Source organism: Petaurus breviceps, unplaced genomic scaffold (genome assembly GCF_028583685.1).
Source record: "Petaurus breviceps papuanus isolate PSGF00001 unplaced genomic scaffold, PetGlider_PUasm1.0 90731, whole genome shotgun sequence".
Taxonomy (NCBI): domain Eukaryota; kingdom Metazoa; phylum Chordata; class Mammalia; order Diprotodontia; family Petauridae; genus Petaurus; species Petaurus breviceps.
The window spans coordinates 3,392,069-3,409,395 of NW_027187325.1; the positions used below are offsets into that span (position 1 = coordinate 3,392,069).

The 17,327-nt window shown below is 36.8% G+C and overlaps 1 pseudogene; it reads left to right on the plus strand.

Moving 5' to 3' along the window:
- Positions 1-8,972: 8,972 nt before the first annotated feature.
- LOC138145278 (uncharacterized) lies at positions 8,973-10,930 on the plus strand (annotated as a pseudogene).
- Positions 10,931-17,327: the final 6,397 nt, after the last annotated feature.

A 17,327-nucleotide genomic window follows, 5' to 3' on the forward strand; every position in this document is an offset into this window, starting at 1 on the left:
AGAGAGAGACAGAGAGAGAGAGACAGAGAGACAGAGAGACAGAGAGAGACAGAGAGACAGAGAGACAGAGAGAGAGACAGAGACAGAGAGATCGACAGAGACAGAGAGACAGAGACAGAGACAGAGAGAGAGAGACAGAGAGACAGAGACGGAGAAACAGAGAAAGAGAGAAGGCATAGAGATAGAGCAGGTACCCATGATCCTTGCATAAAAACTGTGAGCCATTATGGAGTGGGTGTCCATATAAAGACTAGTTATAGGGGTGGAAAAATAAGTCCCAATACAAGCAACTTATCTAGATGGTCTCATATTGCTTATTTCTTAATGAAAGAGTTGGACTAGATGTTCTCAAACATCTCCTCCAGTTCTACCATTCTTTGCTTATTAAAAAATGTGATATTATTATAAAGTGGGATATTATATCCCACCATATGTTCAAGTTTAATGTCTCTACTTAGTCTCTTTAGTTCAAGAATATATAAAACATGTTTGAAGTCATCTTTAATTGCTTTTTTTTAAGCAATCGGGGTTAAGTAACTTGCTCAAGGTTGCATGGCCAGTTATTTCTGGGTGTGGTGCTGAGTGTCTGAGCCTGGGATTTGATCTCCAGGTCATCCCAACACTGGAGCCGGTGCTGTTACTTGCTGAGCCACCTGGCTGTCCCTAAACAATTGGGGTTAAGTAACTTGCTCAAGGTTACCCGGCCAGGTGTTTCTTGGTGGGTGCTAAGTGTCTGAGCCCGGGATTCGATCTCCAAGTTGTCCTGACACTGGAGCCAGTGCTCTTACTCGCTGTGCTACCTGGATGCCCCTTTAATTGCTTTCTTTACCTCCACATTCATTTCTCTTTTTATTCTGTTTCATTTTGTTTCAACAGTTATTTTTCATAGAAGTGCAAAATGCAATTAAAAAGTTAATTTAGTTACTAGAATGAAACATCTTCCACAAGTATCAACACCTGTCCCGTTGTTGCAATCCACCAATCACAATAAATTAGGCCAAGAATTAAGTAGTCATGCTATGTCAGGAAAACTATATTCCAGAAAATCCCAGTAAATTAAATGGGAATCTTCTTCCAAATAGCTGGGTAGGAGATATCCCCCATGCCCACATTCATCTCCATTCACATTATTATTATTTTTATTTCCTCTGCAGAGATTACAAAACTGTGTTACTAGAGTTTCTGAACTGCAAATGTTTTTGTATATAAGTTGTCTATTGGCAGACAGATGCCCCAACTTAGTTAAAGTGGTATTTTGACCTAAGGAAATTTCACAAAAGATTCAGAAAGATGAGTAATGCATAAAACAATATGCAAGTTCCTTTACTGCAGTGTGTTTGGCTCAAACCAGGGAAGGCCCAAAGTCTTACATTGTATAACATTTCCAGGTTACTGGAAATTTAAGGGCATGGGAAAGGTAAAAGGAGTTCTAAGAAAAAGATTGCAGTGTTAAGTACACCAAAAGGTTATCAGCGCTAGTCTTGATTTATTTGTACCTACACATGTCTAACTATGTGAATGATGAGAGGTGTACTTAATCACTGAGGCCTGCACATGCAATAAGTGGAGTCATTATCAAAAAATAGGTTAAAAACCATATTCAATCCCATGGGTTCTGGCTAAATTTTCCGTACCAAGTGACTGTTCCTATGAAATAATTCTGGGTAAAAAGTGGCATCAGAAATTGGGGAAGGAAAAAGTAGAGATGTTAAGAAGAAATCATAGGATTCCAGGTAGAAATAAAATTCAAATTGTATGCATCAAAGATCTTGTCTTAAAGATTGATCATGTTTCGTGGGATGGCAGTACTGACCACAATTCATACTCCTTTCAAATTTGTTGAATGAATAACGAGCAATAGATTATTAAGAGTACTACACGAGAGAGGCAAGATAAGGAAATATGAATTAACTTAATTAAATAGAATATTCTACTAAGAGGCCTCCATTTCTGCAGAATGCTATACTTAAGCTGTTAGTAGATATTCATGCCTTCTGCCACAGAAATTTCTCTCTATTGCACAGAAAAAGAACGTGGTCATATTACTTAATATCTCTTAAATGGAATACAACCATGAGCCTTATATGAGTCAGTTTATAAAGTCTTTAAAGGTTTTTTTTGCAACTTCTTAGAGTACTTAATACTCATTCTACCTCATTCCACCATCCACAACCTCATTCCACCATCCCTCTCCTGCCCATTGTAATTATGGTATTGGGGAAAAGGATGGGACAGTCATATTTGGTAGCCTCCCTACTCTTTGGGAAGGGAGGCAATGACTTGACATGGCAACAGCAAAGGAGTGCTTCAGTTGAGGTAAGAGAAACATCATAATAGCATGGTGTCAGCAGACTTCTGCATGTTGGGTCAACTCATGCAACTCCCAAATGAATGAACTGATTATGTCACAAAGAATTTGGCGGCCTCTGTAATGACAGGAGAGTCAGCACTGAGAATAGTGAGATTCTCTGTCTTTCAACTAACATAGATATAGATCTCATATTGTTTGAGGACCCAAGCCTAAAATTTCCATATCTCCCTCTAAAGACTCACCCTGCTAGAGGAATGACAATTTCTGAGGGGGAACTTTGTTGTATTTTCTACACTTCCTTGCCTGCTTACAGGTGGAATATCAAGAGGAATTAAATAATTTAAAAACTAATTTTCCTAGAATTCAGGGATTCAGAGTCATTTATGTAATGTCTTTAAACAGCGGGCATATATGTGAGATGTTTTAAGATTGCATTTGAGTGTTCAATATTTTATTGTGCTTATTTTATTGTTATTATATGTTGCTTATTGTTATATTGATTATATGACGAGAGTAAAACACTGTATACAGTTAATGTTTGTCTAATTCTGTAGAGATACAACTCCATTATGCCAAATGCACTCACTCAGTTAGGACTCAGGAAACGTAGCAACTTCAGGGAAGAAGCAGGGGCACTGGTCCAATTTAAATCGTGAGACAGAAATTTCTATAGCTGATGGTTTTCTCTTCCACAGCTATCTTGCAGATGTGAGCAATCTCCAGTGTTTTCTCAATGAAGCTGATTCATGGTTTGTAGAGCAGCCTAAGTGGGACCACTAATCAGCTCTAGTATGAAAGAAGCCTACTGGTGATATAGTGCTCTGGCACCTCTCTCTTTTTGAATGATATATTCCTCTATACTTCTACAATATAACATGTTATGTCAAGGTGCCCTCCATTTCTGCAGCTTGCCATACTTAAGCTGTTATTAGATATTCATGCCTTCTGCCACAGAAATTACTCTCTATTGCACAGAAAAGGAACTTGGTCATATCACTTAACATTTCTCAAATGGAATACAATCATGAGGTTTACATGTGTCAGTTTATAAAGTCTTTACAGGTTCCCACTCCCAAATCCACAGTCAAACTTGACCCAACATTGCCCTTCATTTCCTCATTTTCTCCATCATTTTGCCATCAAGAATTGTTGACAGAGTATATCATATCATATAATAGAATAGCATATCATATCATGAATATCATATATAATGTATCATATCATGTAATTATGTGATAAATTATATATTATAATATACTAAAATATAAATCTATATAATGGTTTTTTTTAAAGCAATCGGGGTTAAGTAACTTGCTCAAGGTTACACGGCCAGTTATTTCTGGGTGTGGTGCTGAGTATCTGAGCCCAGATTTGATCCAGGTCATCCTGACACTGGAGCCAGTGCTCTTACTCATTGAGCCACCTGGCCACCCCTAAGCAATTGGGGTTAAGTAACTTGCTCAATGTTACACAGCCAGGTGTTTCTGGGTGGGTGCTAAGTGTCTGAGCCCGGGATTCGATCTTCAGGTCATCCTGACACTGAAGCCGGTGCTCTTACTCGCTGTGCTACCTGGCTGCCCCCTATATCTATATAATGTTAACTGGCCAACTAGGTGGCATAGTGGATAGAACTCTGGGCCTAGAGTCAGGAAGACTCATCTTCCTGAGTTCAAATCCTGCCTCAGGCACTTACGGGTCATGTGACCCTGGGCAAATCACTTAACTCTGCCTCAGTTTCCTCATATGTAAAGGTGAGCTGAAGAAGAAAATGGCAAACCACTCCAGTATTTTTGCCAAGGAGAAGCCAAATAGGGTCACTAAGAATTGCACAGGACTGAACAACAGCAACTAATATTAGCTGTTACTATTACTACAGCCTCTTCATTTTAGAGATGAGGAAACTAAGATGCAGGGTGGATAAATGACCTGTCCCAGACATCTGGGTTGGAACTGAAAAAAAAAAAAACAGTGATTAGAACTCAGGTTTTCTGACTTTAATCCAGTCCATTTAGTGGTTATGTTGGGGAGAGAACTACTTAATTTGGGACTTAAGGAGAAAGGTGAGTCTTTGAAATAGGTACTGTGGGGATAGTGAGAGGAATGAGTCAAGGAAGGAAGGGGGATTGATATGTTTCATGAGAATTCTGTTTGTTTTAGTTCCCTAAAGGTTGTCTATTTTTCTGCCTCAGGTGACCCAGAATGTAATACACTGTTTCCCTGTCTATTCTGGAATTTTAGCTACTGGCTTTCAAATGCAGAGGAATTGAATGACAGTAGATGATTAAATATAATGAATGTTTTTGAAACTATATAAAAGTGGTATGTGATTGAGTTTAGTTTGAATTAATTGTACAAAAAAAGGAAAACCATTTATTTTATGTTAATCAGTTGGCCTAGATCTACTTAACATTTTAAATTAAATATGTAATAATAACAATCTCTTTTATATGGACCTCTCATTTTGATTTAAGTGTTTGACATGCATTCTCCAATTTTATTGCACAAACAAGACTTTGAAGCTTATAAGGTGAGTATTTTAAAACTAAGTCACAGAAACTATCAAAGACTTACTCATGGCCATAGTCATACAATAAGCTCTTAGCAGAGACAGAATATTTCTACTGATTCCCAGTGGTGAGCGAGTCTTTGGCTAGAATGCCTTAATTACAATCTACTCTTTGAACAGAAAGTTCTTTGACAAATTTATTTTTAATTTTCACCTGTTTTCTTGTCCTTTTTCTTTCTTGGCTTAATACTTAGTTTTTCACTGTGCTTTTTCCAATTCTAAGAAGTCAGGGTATATAGAATTTAAAAACTTATGTTCTTTTTTTTTATTTACTTAGAAAAATGAAGAAAAAGAAGAGATAATGAGCCAGAGAGCAAAATGAAAAGGACAAACCTGGGTGTTGACCATTCAAACAGGAGTAGCTGTCAAGGAGAAATGAGAACACATTCTTTTCATCTAGTTCTGTCATCTATTGAAGGCTACAAATTTAGTGTCTCCCATGTATTTTATTAGAAAGTTGTCCCTTATTAAGGACATTCACTGTACTGGTGGCATCAAAAAAAAAAAAAGAAGAAGAAGAATATGTAGTCATTCACCTTGAGGGACTTACTATTCTTTGGGTAGACAACAGTTTATAAATTAAATCTCTTAAAAATTCTTCATAAATAGTGATACAAGGTAATGGATAGAGTTAGGGAATGACAGGAAAATCTGAGTTCAAATCATTCCTCAGCTATTTAGAAACCATGTGATCTTGGCAAAGCAGAGCCCAATACATTAACAAAATAGAATATATATATATATATATATATATAATATTAAATAATTGATTATATATTTTGAAATTGGATTGTCAATGAATAAAAAAAGCTAAAATAAGCACAAAAGAAGGGATATTGGCAACTAGAGGAGAAATAAACTGGAAACAAAAGAAAAATACTTTTACAAATGATAAATGATATTTAAGGTTGATTCTTTTAAAAAAACTAATAAAATTGAAATACCATTAGTCAATCTGATTAAAAAGATGACAGAATATCACATCAACAAAATAGATAACCAAGGTGAAATCCCAACAAAACCTGAAGTAAAGTGACAATTAACACCTATTAGATATAGTTACTTTATTTTGTTTTATTTTATTTGCTTTTTTGAGAGGGGAAGGTAGGGCAATTGGGGTTAAGTGACTCGCCCAATGTCACACAGCTGCTTTTAAGTGTCCGAGGCAGGATTTGAACTCAGGTCCTCATGATTCTACGGCTGTTGCTCTATTCACTGTGCCACCTAGCGGACCCAATACCTACTTTCTAATAAAACTAAGAAAACCATAGAACTAGAGTAATAACTTTAAAAAATATCAACTGCCCAAACCAACAAAATTAATAGAGATCTTAAGCAACCTAATCTCAGGAAAGGAAATAGAAGTAACTATAAAGGAATTGTCAAAGGTAAAAAAAAAATCACAGTTCTGATGGACCCATAGAAGGATCCCCTCAAATTTTTAAAGAATCGTTAATACCCATAGTTTACAAACAGTTTCCTTTGTAAAAATGGGGATTGGGAAAATGTCCAACTGAGAGGGTTATTTCAATGATCCAATGAGATTACATATGTAAAATCCTAGATAAATGATAACTGCTAATGTTTTATTTATTTTTATTTTTTTAAAGCAATTGGGGTTAAGTAACTTGCTCAAGGTTACACGGCCAGTTATTTCTGGGTGTGGTGCTAAATATCAGAGCCTGGATTCGATCCCAGGTCATCCTGACTCTGGGGCTGGTGCTCTTACTCACTGTGCTACCTGCCCCCCCCCCCATGTTAATGTTTTAAATAAATGTATGATAAAGATGATTTTTGAGTATGATTAGAATTTATCATTAAGGAAAGATCACTATGGGAGTAGAATTTTAGGGAAGTTTTCATGATAGAGGTAAATCTTGAACTGAGTCATGATGTTGTGAAAGGCAAATAGAAGGGGAAAGGATATTCAAATGAACCCAGTTTTGCAAATATTTATTTACTCTGAATTACTCAGTAAAAAATAGTCATTAAACATTTATTAAGTGTCTACTATGTGGAAAGTAATGTGCTAAGTCCAGGGGATATGAATATGAAAAAAAGATAGTGTCTACCCTCAGGGGGCTGACTCCATTAGAATGGAGAGAAGAAAGAAGAAAAAAATGCTGCTAAAATTATAGGGGACAGCAGGGTAATGTCAGGTAGAGTAGTCTCAAAGTAATGCAGCCTGGTAGTTAGTTATCTATTTTGATAGAGGACCAAAATAATATCACTATGTTGGGGTCAAGATATAGGGCCAGCTATGGCTGATCAGACCAGTATGAGCTCGGAAGGTTCTAACACATGTTGGGCACAAATAGTCCATTTGAACATAGGGAGTTGACTTCTGAGCTCAGAAGAACTGATTCAAGTCCTTTCTCTAATCCAAACTGGGTATGTAGATGGATAAGTCATTTAAGTTCTAAGAGGTCCCATAGAACTCATTACAAAATTATATGTAACATATATGTGTATATGCATATATCTCAAACATATGTATATACAATATAATATGGTATATTATATTTCATTCTACATTCTAGGGTCTGTGCTTTGTATTTAGTACTAGAGATAATAAGTTCAAATAAGAATCAGTTATTGCCTTTGAAGAGGCTGGAGTGTAGTAAAAAAGACAAGTCCTGTACATGAATCATTGTTGAAGAATAATGTGTTTGGGACCTTGGCAGGAGGTAAGGTTTATTCTGTCACATATGCAAGTATAATTAGAAAGGTATTTTAAAAAAAAGAACAATAGTATTGCAGAAGGAGATAAACTTCTCAAATTCCATTTTCAATAGTATTTTTTTTTTAAAGCAATCAGGGTTAAGTAACTTGCTCAATGTTACACGGCCAGTTATTATTTCTGGGTGTGGTGCTGAGTATCTGAGCCCGGATTTGATCCAGGTCATCCCGACACTGGAGCCAGTGCTCTTACTCGCTGAGCCACCTGGCCGCCCCTAAGCAATTGGGGTTAAGTAACTTGCTCAAGGTTACACGGCCAGGTGTTTCTGGGTGGGTGCTAAGTGTCTGAGCCCGGGATTCGATCTCCAGGTCATCAGGACACTGGAGCCGGTGCTCTTACTCACTGTGCTACCTGGCCGCCCCTTTCAATAGTATTTTTAATCCATTTTGATTATTATGGATTTTTTCATTTAATCTGCAATGATCCCTTCAAGTAAAGTTTTTCATTCTCTTACACAGGGAATTTATATTGTATTTAACTGACATTGCCGTGCTCTGTACTGAGGGACCACCTACACAGTGCAAAGAGTCTAGTTTGCATGTACAGAAAATACACTTGAAATTCAAAAGAAAGGAACAGTTTTTTTTTCAGATTCTCTGGATAATCATAATTTGACCAGGTTGTGAGAAATAGGGAATAGGGGAATGTTGGGAGATGGCACAGGAAATCCTGTGAATGGGAAGCAATACAGTGTAGTAGAAAGATCTTTGTTATTCTACTTAGAAAAAGCTAGACTCAAAACCCATGTCAGACATATTGTCACTCATGTCAGTGGAACAAGTCGTTTTCATCCTTTCTCTTATCCATAGTTTTTGTAAAATTATGGGGTTGGACTGGTTTGCTCCAAATCTCCCTTAGAGTTCTATTTGCTCTTGTGATTACACCAGTAGCATCAAGTACTGGCCCTTGACTTACTAATCCATGACTTTCTGGCTTGTTTAATGTGTCTAGAACCAATCATGAAAGTTAAAGGTCCCTGGCAATCAAGCTCCATCAATTTTTACAATCAGGAGATAATTTGATACCAGTCTTAGAGATTGGTTATTAAAGCTTAAAGCTATACCGACAATGTTGGGATGCTCTGTGTATATGTGTGCGCGCACACACATGCATCTGTGGTTGTGGGTGTGTACTCACACACATATAAAGACAGTTCTCACTTTATGTAAGTGGACCATTATGCAGATCCATACATAAAGACATTTTTACATAATGTGAATTTGCTTGTGGATGTGGGGAAAAGAGGGATGGAGGGAAGCAGGAAGGAGGCTGTGAAGCAATGGAGGGAGAGGTAGGCACATGTTCAAGGACATACAAGGGCAGAGACAGAGAATCAAGAGGGGGAGAAGCGACACATGGGGCAGGGGCCAAGCACAGAGCGGCCTAGCTGGAATGGAGAGGAAGAATATAGAGGGCAGACATATGGGCATCAGACATGGACACATACAGGAAAGGATGGGCAACATGCAGGCCCAGGAGTAGATTCATTGTACTCCAGCACAAAAGAACAGAAGCCAGACATGGTGCCTGATATGCAAGTGGGTGGGTGAAACAGAACAAAGGTCTCTCAGCACTAGAAGGGTCAAGCTAAGCCCCTGATTCTCAGCAGTGCAGGTGTCCTCATGTCTCTTTTCTTCTGCTTTCAATTAGAGGGTTTTTTTTCCTTTTTTGGAGAGGGTGTTGGGGGTGGGAGGCCATGGAGCACCTAGCAAAGGAGAAGGAGCAGAGAGAGAAAGCCAAGTACTGCACAGTAAAGTTAACATAGCTGGTTTTTGGGTGAATATGGATTTCATTCAGAATTCTTTATGTAAAATTGAATATGTATGGAGAGAAAGTGTATCTCTGTGTGTGTGTGTGTGTGTGTGTGTGTGAACTTTACTATACTCCAAACCTTAACAATTGGAGTATGTGGTATCATGCTCCCTTGGTCTTTAGAACCAGAAAATAATTTGAGACCAATTTTAGAATATAGCAAAGAAGAAGAAGAAGAAATGAAGGATGGAGTAAAAGCATGAGAAAATCTACTCCATTCCCTCAGCACTGCAGTGAAAGCACATTAATTAGAAGCAATTGAGAGGAAGGCTAAAGTGAATTAGTGAAAAGCCTGAATTATAGATGATTTTTAAAGAAACCACTTTTATTACTTTCAAGTATATATGGTAACTGGAAACAGTCCAACAAAGCTTTACCTAATAGAAGTCCTTAAGTTTTAATGAACAGATAAAAATGAGGTCCTCTATGCAAATAGATACTTCTCATGAGCTTTATTTAGTGTATTTGAAACTATCACCATGCTAGTTTTATACACACACACACACACATGCACATTCTTGTTTATACTATTCATTTTCTCCTCAAAACTTTTATTCCCATAGAATTCCTTCTAAATACCATATTTATGTTAATGACAATACTATTCATTGAAATGCATGTGCTCAAAATTTCAATGTAATCTTTGATTCCTTTATGATCCTCTCCTCCTACATCAAAACAATTACCATATCTTTTCATTTTACTTCCACAATAATTCCATAATTAATTTTCTACTTTCTCTTCTCACTATTATATTTCAACTTTCTTTCCTCCATTTCTGACCTGAAAGGGAAAGAGAGCATGGGGGCAAAGCGGCCAGCTGGCTCAGGAGCTGTGGCCAGGTGCCAGGACAGATGAGAATGTGATGACCACCCTGAACATACTAATCTTTGGGAGAATGAGGTGGGCAAATCCAGCCTTAGATTGGGATGCACAGATGATATCTTTGATCCAGAGCTTGCAGCAACGATTGCTGTTGGCTTCAAGGTGAAGACTATGCTGGTTGATGGAAATCAAGCTAAGCTTGCCATATGGGATAATGCAGGTCAGGTATGCTTCAGAACGCTGACGTCTAGTTATATCAGAGGTGCACAGAGAGTCATATTAGTGTACGATGTCACAAGAAGAGATTCTTTGGTTAAGCTGCATAATTGGTTAAACAAATTGGAAGCATACTAGGTGGGAAACAGCCTAGTAAATTATTGGTTGGCAAAAAAATTGGTAAGGAAAACTGATGCTAATAGAAATGAAGTTCTGAAATTTGCACAGAAGCATGCCATGTTCTTTATAGAGGCTAGTGCAAAAACCTGAGATGCTGTTTGTACAATGTGCCTTTGAAGAACTTGTTGCAAAGATCATTCAAACTCCTAGACTATGGGAGACAGAATCAGAATGAAGGACCAAAGCCATCACACCGGGAAGAAAGCCAGGGAGAAGCTGGTGGAGGATATTGTGCTATAAACTCTGGGAAGGGCTGTCTTTTGTGTTTTTGATTAGATAGTGTCATCTTTCTTAAATAAACTTTAACTGCTATTTTAGAAACCTTGCAGGTTGCACATATTTGTTTTGTATCATAGCAATGAACATTGATAAGAAAATACTCCTCAGCTTTCATAGGTAAAAATGTTTATGGTAAGCATGCACAAATTACAACCTTCAGTCTTTCGTGTAACATAAAGTGGGTGTGCATTACTAAGCACACTTGATTTTATGAACTACATTCATCATGTATTTTTTTAATCCATCCAGCAAATATCTGTTGTGAATATGTCTTTCTGCATTTTGATCTCCTTTTGGTTAAATTCTTTTGTCTGATTATTCAATTGCTTTGTATAACTTCTAGAAAACCTAAGAGCTCTAAGTGTAATAGGTCTGTTCCTGATGAATTTCTTTGCCCGGTTTAACAGCATGCTCTTACAGTTTTTCTAGGAAACTGATATTAAAGATTTTCTTAAAGACCTTAAAAATTTCAAGATAAAGAATGATGGAGGCCCATCTAGAGTCAATTGTATTTGTCTGGTGATGCTTCTGAATTAGCAGTGAAATAACACATATGACCTAATTTTTAATTCACTTCAAATAATAGATCAGTTGTTTGAATGGAGTTTTAATTCTGTGATATATACATTATATTCAAAACACTTTTACATGGCAGGTTTTATAAAGCAGTATCTGAAAGTGGTGGTTATTTTTCCCCTCACTTGATTTCCAAAGGGATGTGAAGTTAATATATTCATTGTGACTTGTTCATATTGTACTTAGCACATTTTTAAATGAATATTTTTTTCCTTAAGTAATTGTAGTGTTTGTCCAAGAATCTCAAATGTAGCTTATTTAATGTTACAAATATTCATATCATATGGTTGCTTTAACTGAATAATAGATATTTTGAAACTTATTTCTGTGTTTTGGGGATCAGGAAGAAAAGGTTGAAATGACAATTTGAGAAAAGGCACTGGGCAGCTCCTGGATTCTGATGTGGGGGAAATCCCACTGAAATGAAAATCATGAATTTATTGTAACAAGTATCATTAGTTTATCAAACCTAAATTATACAGACTAACAAATATTTTCCAAAGTAAAAAAAAATAATAATCCAGATCTGGAGTTTCATTAATATAGAGAGTTGAGAAGTTAAATCTCTTGCTCAAACTCACATAGCCTTTATATTTTGGAGGCAAGATTGGAAATCAGATACTCGTTTTTTCGATGCCAGTTCTCCATCCACTGTGCTGTGCTGCCTTGATACTACTGTAGCTCTTTACAACCCTCCAGTAATACAGAAATCATCCCTTAACTGGTCTTCCTGCCTCTAGGTTTTGCCCCCTCCAATCCAATATTCACATGACTGGCATTAATCTTCCCTGCAGAAAGTCCTGATTTTGTCACTACATTATTCTACTCACAGTTTTAAATGTCCCTTTAATGTCCATGTAATCTAGGTCAAAATAACTCACAATGCAATGGCCAAAATTACATATTTTCAGTATTTTCTATTTCTCTCTGTCTCTGTCTCTCTGTCTCTGTCTCTGTCTCTGTCTCTCTCTCTCTCTCTCTCTCTCTCTCTCTCTGTATATATATATATATATATATATATATATATTTATGCAAAAATACATCTTTTTAAATGAAAACATAATTCACATGAAATTCAACAAAACAAGATGCAATTAGGAAATTTGTCTCAACTCAGTGAATTCACAGAATATTTAATAATTTATGAATATGCAAATAATGTCAAATTAAAAGCTATTTGTGTGATAAGTGACGGAGAAGTCTAGGAGTGTGGGCAGAGGGTAAGCTGAGGCTATAGGGAATTGCTTCTCCAGCTTCTGTCAGGAGTGAAAATATGATTGCCCTTCTAGCTAAATGAGGCTACCTAACAAGGGGCAAAGCCAATTGGGTCTGTGAAGGTGAAACAAGAACATAAAGTTTTGGTGGAATGTAAAGCATTGGGCTATATACCGAAACTATGACTCAGTAGTTGAGACATTAGTATTGGTTTTCTAGTAGTAACAGACTAAACTTTCATCAGATATAATTTCTCAGGGATTTCTTTCAAGTGTCATTTAGATTAGATGAGGTATCTTCCAACTCTAAAATGCTGTGATGAACACAATAAAATAGAAATTTAATGGGTAAAATAAAGTATTTCTATATATCAAAGTCTGTCTTTCTGTATTGGGTGACACGTGCCCTATGTAACTTTGGCCTATGCTGGAGGTCATGCTTTAAAAATTCATAGGAGCTTTGTGACTTGATTGGCAGCAACAAGATATTATTGCTGAACTATTTTTTAAATGTTTTTTAATTTATTTTTAGTTTTAAACCTTCATTTGTACAAGATTTTGAATTACAAATTTTCTCACCATCTCTCCCCTACCCCCCATCCAAAGATAGCAAGATTACCCCTTCCCCCATCTGCCCTCTCTTTTATCCCCCTCACCCCCATCCCTTATTTTCTTGTAGGGCAAGCTGTATTTCTATACTCCATTGCCTGTATATCATATTTCGGGTTGCATGTAAAAAAAATTTTTTTTTAATTTTTCACATTTGTTTTTAAAAATTTTACTTCCCCCCTTCTTTCCCCCTCATCCACCTCCACTGGAAAGATAAACAATTCAATATAGGTTTTTACAAAAAACTTTTCCGTAGTAGTTATATTGTGAAAGACTAACTATATTTCCCTCCATCCTATCCTGCCCTGCACTTATTCTATTTTTCTCCTTTGACCCTGTCCCTTTCCAAAATGTGTATTTCTAAATACCCTCTCCTCTAATCTGCCCTCCCTTTTATCATCCCCCTCTTATACCCTTCCCCCCTACTTTCCTGTAGGGTAAGATACATTGAGTGTGTATATTATTACCTCTTTAAGCTAAATTCAATGACAGTAAGGTTGACTCATTCCCTCTCACCTTCCTGCTCTTCCCCACCATTGGAACAGTTTTCTCTTGCCTCTATTATGTGAGATAATTTACCCTATTCTATTTCTCCCTTTCTCCTCCCAATAAAGTCCTCTCTAACCTCTTAATTTTATTTTTTAGATATAGCTTCATATTCAATTCATCCTGTTCCCTCTGTCTATGTATACATGTACATACATATACACACACTCACATACGTTATACACACATACACCCTCCTATACATACATGTATGTATGTATTCATATATATTATATATCTACACACATGTATTTTCCCTTCAGCTATCTGAGAAAATATATATACTGAGAAAAGTCTCATGAGTTATAAATAGTGCCTTTCCATTTAAGAATATAAGTAGTTCAAATTTAATAGATTCTTTATGATGTCTCTTTTCTGTTTACCTTTTCATGTTTCTCTTAATACTTATCTTTGAAAGTCAAATTTTCTCTTCAGCTCTGGTCTTTTCATCACAAATACTTGAAAGTCCTCTATTTCAATGAATATCGATATTTTCCTCTGAAGTATTATACTCAATTTTTCTGGGTAGGTGATTCTTGGCTTTAATCCTAGCTCCTTTGAACTCCAAAATACCATATTCTAAGCCCTCTCATACATCAGTGTAGAAGCTGCTAGATCTTGTGTTGTCCTGATTGTGTTTCTATAATACTCAAATTGTTTCTTCTGGACTGCTTCTAATATTTTCTCCTTTACCTGGTAACTCTGGAATTCAGCTATAATATTCCTAGAAGTTTTGTTCTGGGTATCTTTCTCAAGAGGCAATTTGTGAAATCTTTCTATTTCTATTTTGCTCTCTGGTCTAGAATATCAGGTCAGTTTAACTTGATAATTCCCTGAAAAATCATATCTAGGCTCTTTTTTTGATCATGGCTTTCAGGTAGTCCAATAATTTTTCAGTTTTCTCTCCTGTATCAGTTTTCTAGGTCAGGGTGTTTTCCAATGGGATATTTCACATTGCCTTCTATTTTTTCATGCTTTTGGATCTGTTTTATAGTATCTTTATTTCTCATAAATTCATTAGCTTCCATTTGCTCCAATCTAATTGTGAAGGAATTATTTTCTTCAGTGAGCTTTTGAAATTCCTTTTCCATCCAAATTCTGATTTTTTTAGGCATTTTTTCTCCTCATTGACTTTTTGGACCTCTTTTGACATTTGAGTTAGTCTATTTTTAAGGTCTTATTTCATTTAGTATTATTTTGGGTCTCCTTTAACAGTTTTTTCTTGATCTTGCATCACTCTCATTTCTCTTCCCAATTTTTCCTCTACTTCTCTTACTAGATTTTCAAAATTTTTCTTGAGCTCTTCCATGGTCTGTGATCAATTCATATTTTTCTTGGAGGCTTTTGATGCAGGAGTTTTGACTTTGTTGTCTTCTTCTGGTTCTGTTTTTACCCTCTTTGTCACCAAAAAGAATTCTATAGTTTGGTTTTGCTTCCTCTGTTTTCTCATCTTACCAGCCAATTACTTGACTTTTGAGCTCTTTGACATGGTAGAACTCTACTTCCAAAGTGGAGAGTGCTGTATCCAAAATTGTTGGGGTTTTGTGCAGCTGTTGTCAGTTTCTTCTAGGCATCTGCCTCAAAACTGTGAGAAGGATGCTGCGTCCACAGCTTTCTCAATCTCTGCCATGCCAGTGATCCTAGCACTGTCACCCAAGCCTGTGACTCAGATCCAAGCAGGGCAAAGCAAGATAATCCTGCCTCAGCATTAGGAAAAAAGAGTCCTAAAATTACCCTCTGGACAGTCCCTGGGTCCCCCCCCCCATGATTTGTGGGCCTGGAGTTCAGGAGGCAGTTACAGCAGCAGCAGCAGCTGTAGCTACCTCCACTGTCCCTGGGCAGGAGACAGACCATAGTTTCTCTTACCCAGTATCAAAAGAGTTCCCCACTGATCTTTTACTTTCTTTTTGGCTTTTATGGGTTGAGAAGTCTGGAAACTACAACAGCAGCAAGTGATTCACTCCCCTGAAATCTGCTCTGACCAGTCTGTGCTGCGTGTCTGTGATGACACAGTTCATTTGGGACTATGCTCTGCTGCCAGCCTGGTATGATAGACCCTTCCCTATGGCCTGAAAAGCTGCATTCACAAGAAGATTTGTTTCTCTCTCTCACTTTGTGGGTTTTGTAGCACTTAAATATATTTAGAGTAATTTTTTTTCATTTTTCAAATCCTTTATTAATTTCTTATATACATCATTCATTTCCACCAGATTTCGCATTACAAATTTTCTCCCCATTTTTCCCCTACCCACCACCCCAAAATAGCAGTCCCACCGGATAACCCCTCCTCCAATATGCTCTCTCCCATACCTTCTCCCATACCCCCTTCCACTTTTCCAGTAGGGCATGATGGATCTCTATGCCCCAGTGCCTGTATAACTTATTTCCCAATTACATGTAAAATAGTATTAATAATAGCGTATATATATATATATATATATATATATATATATATATATATATATATACACGTGTGTGTGTCTGTGTGTGTGTGTATATATATATATATATATATATTTTTTTTTTAAACATTTGATTTTAAAACTTTGAATTCCAGATTCATTCCGTTCCTCCCTTGTCACCCACCTTTACTGGGAAAATAAGCAGTTCAGTATAGGTTGTACTTGTGTAGCTAATGCAAAACATTACCATAGTAGATATATTGTAAAAGAGTGACTATATTTTCCTCCCTCCTATCCCACCTCCCACTTATTCTATTATCTACTTTGATCCCATCCTTTTTCAAAAGTGGGTGCTTCCAACTTCCCTCCCCCCCAGCCTGCCCTCCCTTTCATCATGCCCCCTCTCATCCCATTCCCCCCTACTGTCTTGAAGGGTGAGATACACCTATGTAGTGTGTATGTCATTCCATCCCTGAGCCAAATTCAATGAGAATGAGTATGACCCACTCCCTTTTGGCTTCATGTTCTTCCCCTCCATTGTAACAGTTTTCCCTTGCCTCTTCTATATGAGAGAGTTTACCCCATTCTGTCTCTCCCTATCTCCTCTCATTATACTCCTGTCTCACCTCTTAATTTCACCTTTAAGTATCATCCCTTCCTATTAAATTGGTCCTGTGCCATCTATCTATGTATACCTGTATATATATATATATATATATATATATGTATATATATATACACACACACACACATTCACATATGTATTCATACACCTTTATACCCTCCAATATAGACATATATATTTCGTTCTACTATTTTCATATTGAGAAAAGTTTCATCAGTTACAGTTATTGTTTTTCCATGTGGGAATGTTAATACTTCAACTTTGATAAATTCCTTATGATTTCTTTTCCCTGTTAACCTTCTCATGCTTGTCTTGCTTCTTGTATCTGAATGTAACTTTTCTATTCAACTCTGGTTTTTTCATCAAGAATTCTTGAAAGTCCTCTATCGCACTGAATGACCATATTTTCCCCTGAAACATGATACT